Source organism: Nicotiana attenuata, unplaced genomic scaffold, assembly GCF_001879085.1.
Source record: "Nicotiana attenuata strain UT unplaced genomic scaffold, NIATTr2, whole genome shotgun sequence".
Classification (NCBI taxonomy): domain Eukaryota; kingdom Viridiplantae; phylum Streptophyta; class Magnoliopsida; order Solanales; family Solanaceae; genus Nicotiana; species Nicotiana attenuata.
In genome coordinates, this window is record NW_017673409.1 from 11,598 (window position 1) to 21,742 (window position 10,145).

Genomic DNA, 10,145 nt, shown 5'->3' on the forward strand with positions numbered 1-10,145 from the left:
ATTGCCATTGTTGCAGGAAGGTTTATTCCGTTTTATCCTGGGAGGATTTAATCCATTACCTTGGCAACGTGTGAGGGGGTTAAAATTCCTTAAGGACACACAAGCAAATTGTGGACTCGAAATATTTCTTAAACTCTACTATTTTTCCAGATTTCTTTAATTCTTCTAACAGTTTTGTTTTCCTGATTTAGTGTTTTAACACAGTAACGCTCACAAGCTTAAGAAAATTTATAACACTAACGTTTCTGTGTTGAAACATATATTAAACTGTTATTCATATTTTGTATACTGTTTTGGAGACTAAAGCCTTGTTGCTTTCTACTCCAATAATTCTTTCTGTCCGGTTTAAAGTACATAAAAACTTTGCCGGAATAATAAACGTACGGGTTTGAAGTATATAAAAACTTCACCATTGTTACGTGTTGTATGTTTGGTTTGATATTCAGTTTGAAGATATCAAAACTTCACTGATTTAATAAAGTTCTGTATTGTTTTCAACTTTATAGAAATATGACGAATGAAAACCAAACTAATGGAAGTGTTGCGGGAACGGGTGCTACTGTTACGAGTGCTGCTGCCTCGTCAAGCCGTTCTACTCCTGCTCATGCTATGGCACCGGCAGAAAAACCCGAAAAGTTTTCTGGTATTGCCTTCAAACACTGGCAAACGAAGATGCTCTTCTATCTTACTACGTTGAGTTTGCAACGTTTCATCAAGGAGGATCCTCCGGTCATGGCTGAAAATACTCCGGATGATGAACGACTTGTTGTAACTGAAGCATGGAAACATTCTGATTTCCTGTGCAAAAATTACATTTTGAGTTGTTTGGAAGATGGCTTGTACAATGTCTATAGTGTCATGGAAACTTCCAAAAATTTGGCTACAATTTTTTACTTCCAAAAATTATTTTTTAATACAATTTGAAAAACTGTTTTTTTTTCCAAACTTCAACCAACTATATGTCCAAACGTTAGCTAAAAATATGGCCTTTGACCAAAGTTTACACTTTGTGATAGTTTTTTCAAGTGTGATTAAAGGTCTACTATCTCCCACGTCTGAAGACCAACACTGTCTTTATTTGATTGAGCTTTCAGCTGTACTGAAGATTCCAGAAAGAGAAAATATACAGCTGAAAGCTGTCATGAACTTGTAATAAGCATATATCATTCTTGTACTGCACCATTTGGCTACTTCTCCAAGTCCAAAAGCTAGCTTTTCGGCCTATTCACCTGCTCCATATTATTAATTGAGAGTGACATAATGCACCCTTTCATAATATCATCCTCATCTTAAACATTGGTTGCAAGAAATTCATCATGAATATTTCATCCCCAGCAATAAAACCAGATGTTACCTTGTCCCTCACTTTATCGTCTTCCACCAGTACCACTACCATTACTGATACTCCCGAAGAACGAGGTGTCAAACTAATCCAGCTCTTGCTCACGTGCGCTAACCATGCTTCCTCCGGCAATCTCCACCACGCTGACGCCTGTCTATCCCAAATTCTTCAACTTTCATCGATCACCGGTGATTCCATGCAGCGCCTAGCCGCCTGGTTCGCCTCGTCCTTAGCCATCCGCCTTGTCAAGCGCTGGCCTGGCCTCTACAAGGCCTTAAATCATCGAGCGGTAATTACTTGAGTTGAGAAAATAAATTACCGGCAATTACCCATTTCTTATATTTTATTTTACATGGCAATATTACTATTTTTTGAGTCAAATAGATTTTCTTCACCACAGTTTTCTTTTAAATATTTTGAAGCATTGAATATTATTTCTTATACTCCGTCTGTTTCAATTGATGTCAACCTATCACTATTAAAAGAGTCAAACAAGATTTTCTTTGACCAAGTTTTTTGTAATTTTTTAAATATCTTAAATTGTAAACTATTGTAACTTATAGTATTTTTATGTAGTTTCTAAATATGTAAATTTTATTTAAAACTTTTGAAAATATTACGTCCAAATCGACGGTGAAAATTAGTTAATTTGACCCTCGTACTCTGAAAAGGCTCACATAAATTGAAACGGAGGGAGTATTACTTTTTATGTGATTTCTAAATATGTTACTCCCTCCGTTTCAATTTAGAATATGTAGTTTGACTTGGCACAAAGTTTAAATAAAAGACTTTTGAAAGTGCTGGTCCTAAAAGCTTAAGGAGCAAAAGCTTTGTAGGGTAATAATATTTCTGTAGTTATAAAAGCTTCTCATTGAGGGAAAAGTTGGTAAAATGAAAAGTATAAAGTTAAATTGTTTCTAACTATAGAAATATGTCATTCTTTTTGGAATAGACTAATAAGGAAAGTGTGTTATTTAAATTGAAATGGATGGAGTAAATTTTTTTTCAATAAACTTAAAGAACCTTATGTCTATATTCAAATCAGAAGTTAAATTGTTTGACCCTAGTACTCATACATAAAATAGAATGGAAGGAGTAACTTATTTGTAATTGAATAATTACTGCTAAAAGTGATTCATTTTTACTGTAGGTACCTAGTAGAATTGTCGATCTTGAGCGGTCTCGGATCATCTTTGCTAAAGCCTTCCCCTATTTGGGCTTTGCATATGCAGTAATTAACAGGGTCTTGATACAAGCCATGTCTGAGGATCGTATAATCCATATTGTCGAATTGGGTTCTGGAGACACAAAATTGTGGATACCTTTCCTTAAAAACGTTGTTAATTTACCAAATGGAACTCCCAATTTGAAGATTACTTGTGTGAACAATAACAAGGCAATGTTAGAAGAAATGGCATCAAGGATTAAGAAAGAAGCTAAAGCCTTAGACATTTCCTTTCAATTCAATTCTTTGAATGTTAATCTCAGGGAGCTAACTTTAGATATGCTCAAGGTAAAAGCAGGTGAGTCATTAGCATTTGTATCAATACTAAATCTCCACGTCTTATTGGCCGAAGACGATCGTATCAATTCACAGTTCGCCCTAAACAAGAACAACAACAATAATAACGTCAAAGATTGCAAAAGAATGAGTAAATTTTTAACAATGTTGAATTCCTTGTCACCAAAAGTGTTGATCCTAGTGGAACAAGAAGCTGACCACAATTTGAGCAAATTAGTGGATAGGTTTGTGGAAGGATTGCATTATTATAGTGCATTATTTGATTCAATTGATACCACATTTAAAGGGTCTAATTATTTATTGTGTGAAGAGAGGGTAGCAGTGGAACAAATGTTAGGGAAGGAAATAGAAAATATGGTGGCATGTGAAGGATTGGAAAGGGAGGTAAGACATGAAAGATTTGGGTAGTGGATTGTGAGATTGACACGTGGAGGATTTAGACCCGTGCGATTATGGTACGATATCATGGAAGATGCCAAGAGATAGGTGGAAGCTTATGGTGGTGATGGTTACAAGATAATTAGTCAAAAAGGAAGTTTGATGATATGTTGGCATGACAGACCAATATATTCTGTTTCAGCATGGTATATTGCCTTTATTAACTAAATTATTGATTTATTTCATCAATTTGTGGAAATTTTTTGTATAATTGGAGTAGAAATGTTGATGCGAAATATTAGAAGCAAAGCAACATCTGACCGTATAACTTTTTTTTTTTTAACTAATCATTCCAAATGTATACGGTTGAAATTGGGCTCGTCTATTGCATGACAGATCGAGATTGAAACGTATGAAGATCCCCCCCGGGTTCCATCGAACTAGGGTACGAGGTCAGAATGCCCGTCTTCAAGAACATCGAGTCCATGACCCTGGAATCGGCCCTGACCCCGAATGAGCTTGAGGAAGCGTTGTCAGGCCGAATAACGGAAGGCCGAAATATCCGTAACCGGTCGGGTATCACGGCTGAAATCTCGGCACGTATCAATGAGAAACCGGCTAATTAGCAAATCATGGAATTTTTTACCTTTTATAGAATTGCACTTAAAGTAGGACTCCCCTACTATATAAAGGGGGTCTGATTATTTGTAAAGCACATTATTACATGCATCCCAAGAAAATATAATATTATTTTCTTTCTGTAAGCTATTGTTCTTTTGTGTCTGATATCGTTTGAATTGCATCCAGTTCAAGTAAGACTCACTTTTTGAGACTAACTGTTCAAGTTGCACGATTTGACTTTATTTTACCATTGTTCGCTTTAATCACAATTTAATTCATCGCTTTGTGTCAAAATAATCCATGTATCCTTAAAGTCACTTACAAATTCAATTGTTGTCCGATTATGAGAGTAAGCATTTTGGCGCCCACCGTGGGGCTAAGGATAATAGTGGTTATTTGATATAAATTTCCGTAACACACTATTTTACACTTGTTCTTTGAAGTGTCTCTCATTTGATGTTTAAGCTCAAGATGCCAAACTCACAATTAGCACCTCTACATGTTGACAATGAGTCCAATCACCACGGTGAGAATAATAACATAGCGCCCGGTAACGAGGTGTCACCCGTTGATCCCGTGGGAATTCCAGTTGCGGACCCCTTTGATGCTAACTTGCATGTAGTTATCGACACAAGCCTCCCTGCTGACCCCGAGAATAGCATTCGTGATGGAGCTTGATCGACATAACAGAATACTCAAAACAATGGAGGAGACAGAATCAACCTTTGGATGATCTTCAAAATGTTACAGGCTCAACAGGCGACGATAGCTCAGTTACAGAACCAAAACCGCGCACCGTCCCTGGAAATCACCCACGTAGAAGAATCGGTTGCGGAAAGGGCGAATGAGAACGAGTCGGGTTCCAACCCTGAGATCATAAAAATGCTCGAGGAGCTGACGAAACGGATAGAATCAGGGGAGAAGAAAATCGAAGCACAACAAAAAGGTGGAAACCTACAATTCCAGGGTCGAGTTGATCCCAGGAGCGCCGCCGATACTGAAAGGATTGGATTCCAAGAAGTTCGTTCAAAAACCTTTCCGTCCGAGTGAGGCTCCAAAGCCGATCCCTAAAAAATTTCGCATGTCCGAGATTCCTAAGTACAACGGGATGACTGACCCAAACGAGCATGTCACTTCATACACATGCGCCATCAAAGGAAACGACTTGTAGGGTGATAAGATCGAGTCTGACTTGCTGAAGAAATTTGGCGAGACCCTGTCGAAGGGAGCTATGATATGGTATCACAACTTAACTCCTAATTTAATTGACTCATTTGCTATGCTTGCAGACTCTTTCGGTAAAGCACACGACTGGGCTATTAAGGTCGAGACCAGGAAGTTGGACCTCTTCAAAGCAAGACAAAAGGATAATGAGATTCTCAGAGAGTTCGTGTCTCGGTTTCAAATGGAACGGATGGACCTGCCACCGATCGCTTTATTATTGGGTCGTTAAAGCTTTCACCCAAGTACTCAATGTTCGAAGTTCGGTGGCTTCACAGCAGTTGAAGCAAAATCTTATAGAGTATCCGGCTGTTACTTGGGCTGATGTGCATAACCGATATCAATAAAAAATCAGAGTCAAAGGTGATCACCTGGGGGATCCTTCCGGGTCCGTTTATCCTGTTAGACCCGTCGACAGAGTCAAGAGAGATATCGACCGTTAACCAAGGTCGAACAGGGATCACTATCAGCCTTACAATGGAGATCGAAGAAGCAACGGATCCGGGCAAACTCTATGCAAAGTGAAAGAAGAAGTGACCGAGGTCAGAGCAACCGAGGACTCATGAGCAAGAACGGTTTCGACAGGTCTACTGGACCTAAGGAAGCACCAAGGTTATTGGACTATAACTTTAACGTCGATGTTGCCACCATTGTATCATCTATCAGACGCATCAAATACACCAAATGTCCTCGACCCCTACAATCCGATCCAGCCCAAAGGGATCCCAACCAGATGTGCAAATATCATGGCACTCACGGCCATAGAATAGAGGATTGCCGACAATTGAGAGAGGAAGTGGCCGGCTATTCAACAACGGGCATCTTCGAGAATTCCTGACTAACCGAGCCAAGAACCATTTCAGAAATAGCTGTCGCGCCCCTTTTTCTCGCGAGATCGAGTTTCGATGTTTTGACAACTCCTTTTGAGAGAGTAAGGAAAAGGAATTGGTTGTTAGAGTCGCCACCTAATGGATTAAGGTGAGTTAGGGCACCTATAGCAAATAACTTAGATTATACCAGTTTGCATCACCAGAGAACGGGTAAGGGCTCGAAGTTACCTTGAGGGGAAGGTGTTAGGCATCCCTCGAGGTCCACAACGGTGGATCTCGGCCGAACTTAAATTATGAATTAGTCTAATAAAGAAGCGAGAGAATTATGTAATAGGGATGGGGGGGGGGGGGTCCTAAATGTTTTAGCCTAAAGGATCACCCCGTGCAACATAATTAATACTTCATAACTCCCTCGAGTTGGGGTGTTACTCATATTATTCAGCGGGCACAGACTATCATCTCCTGCTACCCGATTACTATCTTTGAGTTTTTACTTAAAGCGCTCTGATCAATTCTAACTCGTACACTATGTGTTCACTACCCGTCCCTTACCTATGGTCCTAGAGGCATTGGGACCTCTATTTGGGATGGTTCTAGACTCAGCTTAGGTTGCTCAAAATTGTAAAACTAAGCGACATACAAAACACGTTGGACTTTTCATGCAAGAGCAGATAAAGGCTCAATTTAGCCTCCATACATAAGGCAGCAAATGCACGCAAAACATATTGGCGTATTGACAGTTTAATCAGTTAAGGATATTAGATCCTATAGACATGATTTCTACGTGATTCTGGATTATTAAACATGCTGACAAAAATTTCTAAGTGATCCTGTAATTGACTACTGATTTCAATTAGAGCACTTGAACCTATAGGTAAGTTATCTAAGCGTTTTATGCAGTAACTAACAGTGGTGATTACTGGATTATACTCAGAATTGGTCAACTGAGTCCTATAGGCATGATTTCTAGTGACAATGGTTAACCCAACGTTGACTATTAAAGAAACGAGTAAAGCAATTAATTTACTAGTTCAGATCCTATAAGCATGATATATATAATTAAACTGATTTTAGATCCTATAGACATGATTGAACTGATTTTACTCCTATAGGCATTATATCTATTATGCAGTATATGGGCAGACATTGTACACACTGCCACAAAATAATTAAGCAAGTTATTAGTCCTATAGGCATGATTTACTAACACATATTTGTCGGACATATTGATACATCCTATAGGCAGGATCTCTAACAAAATTATAATATTAACCCTATAGGCAGGATCTCTAATACGTAAACACAATAGTGAAATGGCATGATTTTAACAAAATAAGCAGGATCAACATCACAAATGAAAATCTTATAGGCAAGATTTCTAAGCACAATATAGAACTTATACAGTTTTGACAAATGAGCAGAATCAAAAGCATAAATGAAATCCTATAGGCAGGATTTCTACCCGGATTAACAAAGAAAATAAAGAACCCTTCCCGATTTTTACTAAACACCCCAGAATCTGTTTGTTACAAAGTTATTACAGACCAGATTAGTAAATGAATTACATGAGAGTAATGAAATAAACTATAGGGAGCCCTTTATTAGGCCCAAATACACCTGGGCAACCAGGCCTTCAAACCATTTCAGCTTCGAGGCTTATTTCACAGCTACAGCATAGTCAGTGGTTAGTAATTTACCCATAGCACATATAGAACTAGGTTTCTAGTGTGTCAAAGTTCCCAAGGGCCTCAGGGACCAGGGCAATCTCACACTAGAGAACAAATTCTCAGAAGTTATTCAAAGGAGGTTAAGAACCAAACCCCAATATGTCAGTGTTCACAGGGATCTCACATAGACCCTGAGCAGTGCTCACAATGGGGAGGTTGAGGATAGAACCTAAAGGACTTAAGGGTAGGAGTTTAAAAAGTAGCAGCACATAAAATGAGGCACAGACAGATTTAAAACAGTGTTGATTTTAGAAGAAAACCATCATAACAGAGTTTAGAACACATAATTTGTAGGCAGAATTGCACCAAGAAACAAATTGGCAAGGTTTGCAAAGTACATAGTTTTAACAAGTTAAGTCAGAAAAAGACCTAATTACACTAAGTGTGCATGCTGACATTTTAGGACAACCTTGTTTAATCACAGCAACATTTAGGCAAAGTGTGAAGGCAAACAGTCAGATTATCATATGAATCCAGAGGGGTGCAAGACATGTTAGAAAACAAGTTGGCAGGGCACATGAATTAAGTAACAATACAAATCTGTAAAGTTTAGGATTGATTAACTAATTCCATACTAGTAGTGCCCTAAGGATGCTAAGTTCAGAACAAGTTCAGGACCAGCAAACAGTATGCATGAGACAAGTTAAAACAATAAGTTATCCTTTAAGAAGATTCATATTATTCAAAGTAACCAATTACCCATATCCCCTTATGGGACTAGATGAACTCATAGAATCATAAAGGTGGTAGAATCATGCTCAGAATAAAGTTCAAACATGCTGGGTCGAACAACACAGATTATGGAAACATAGAAAAATAAAATGGCAAGGGATAATGACTTACCAGTTAGGCAGGAAAGCAAGAAAATACACCACAGTAGTTAAGTCCAGAATTAATTGGCCTTGGCTTTCAGCCGGCCAAGACCAGAAACAAACGAGCAAAGAGAATTAGAGTTAAAATCTATGTTTTCAGAGAGAGTATTGATAGTTTCGTCTCCCTAAAGGGGAAAGGGAAAAGGGTTTAAATAGTGGTAAAAGTTAAATACAAAGACAAGGAAAACAATCAATCAACCTCAAAAGAAAAGGAAAGAGTAGCATGCGAAATTGATTCGAAATCAATTTAGGATAAGTCAAGCAACCCTAGTTTTTTAGGAAAACAAATATTACCAGAATATACACAAAAATAATAACATAAGATGAATATAGACCCAAATAGCACTAAAAATCAGAGAGTCAAACTAATTTTGGTCCGATTTAAGAAAATCTGAAAACCCTAATTTTAGGGTAAGACAAATATTGAAAAGAAATATGATAAAAACAGGCCATAGTAGAATATAGGACGAATATGGACAGAATAATACTTAAAGTTAGAGGGTCGAACCTATTTTGGTTCAAATAAAAGAGTTCTGAAAATCCTAATTTAGGGTAAGTAAGAATCCACAAAAGATACACAAATATTCGTACTTACAAAGAGCAAAATGATGAAAACATACGGAATAAACAGCAAGTTAAGGATTTGAACCAATTTTTGGTTCGATTCTTACAAGATCTGCTTGCCATATTAGGCAAGCAATTATATAATACCAAAAACGGGTAACCACTAAGGAGGAGGGGTCAATAAGGTAAAGGAATCATGGATTGATTCCATTTTGGGGTTGGAATCGGAGAGATTTGTGAGATGACGACGCTAGGGTTTTGAGAGGAGAGGAGGAAGAGAAGAGAGAATACAGAGGTAGCGGGTTTGGGTAAATGGGAGTTAGGGTTAGGGGTTTGGTTAACTAAAATAGGGAGAAGGGATGTGGGCCGTTGATCTTGAAAGATCAACGGCTGGCATTTAAAAGTGACCGGGGGCGGGTTATACTAAACGGGTACCGACCGAGGTTTAGCAGGTTGGGGTTAATTGGATTTGGGGCTGGGGTATTTTGGCTGGGTGTATAGGGATGTTGGGCTTAGGAGTTTAAGTAGCTGGGCTGGGATGGTCCGAAAATAATTAAGAAAAGTGCTAGATTTTAAATACCCATTTTAACAAATAAATAATTTATAGAAAATAATTAATAAACAACAAAAATATTACTTGTGCATGAAAATGATTTAAAATAATTGCTTAACATTATGAAAATATAAAAAGCCATTTTCTGTATAAATAATGCAATTATGTACATATATGGGCTATTATTGCAAAATACGCAATTTAGCCTAAGGATACAAATATGATTATAATAAATGCATCAAAATATTTAAAGCTTAATATGGATATAAATGAGGAAAATTAAATGATAAATCATTATAAAAATTATTTGAGATGCAATTAATAATTATTTATATGATAAAAATGCAGGAATAAAATGATTAAAAGCCTTTAAAAATTATAGAAAATTATGAAAGATGCTTGTATACGTTTATAAACCAAGTGATGGTACATATGCACTATTTTGAAGGTATATATATATATATATATATATATATATATATATATATATATATATATATATATATATATATTAT

General features: G+C 37.3%; 1 pseudogene; it reads left to right on the forward strand.

Annotated features, from left to right (window-relative positions):
- Positions 1 to 972: 972 nt before the first annotated feature.
- LOC109216305 lies at positions 973 to 4,541 on the forward strand (annotated as a pseudogene).
- Positions 4,542 to 10,145: the final 5,604 nt, after the last annotated feature.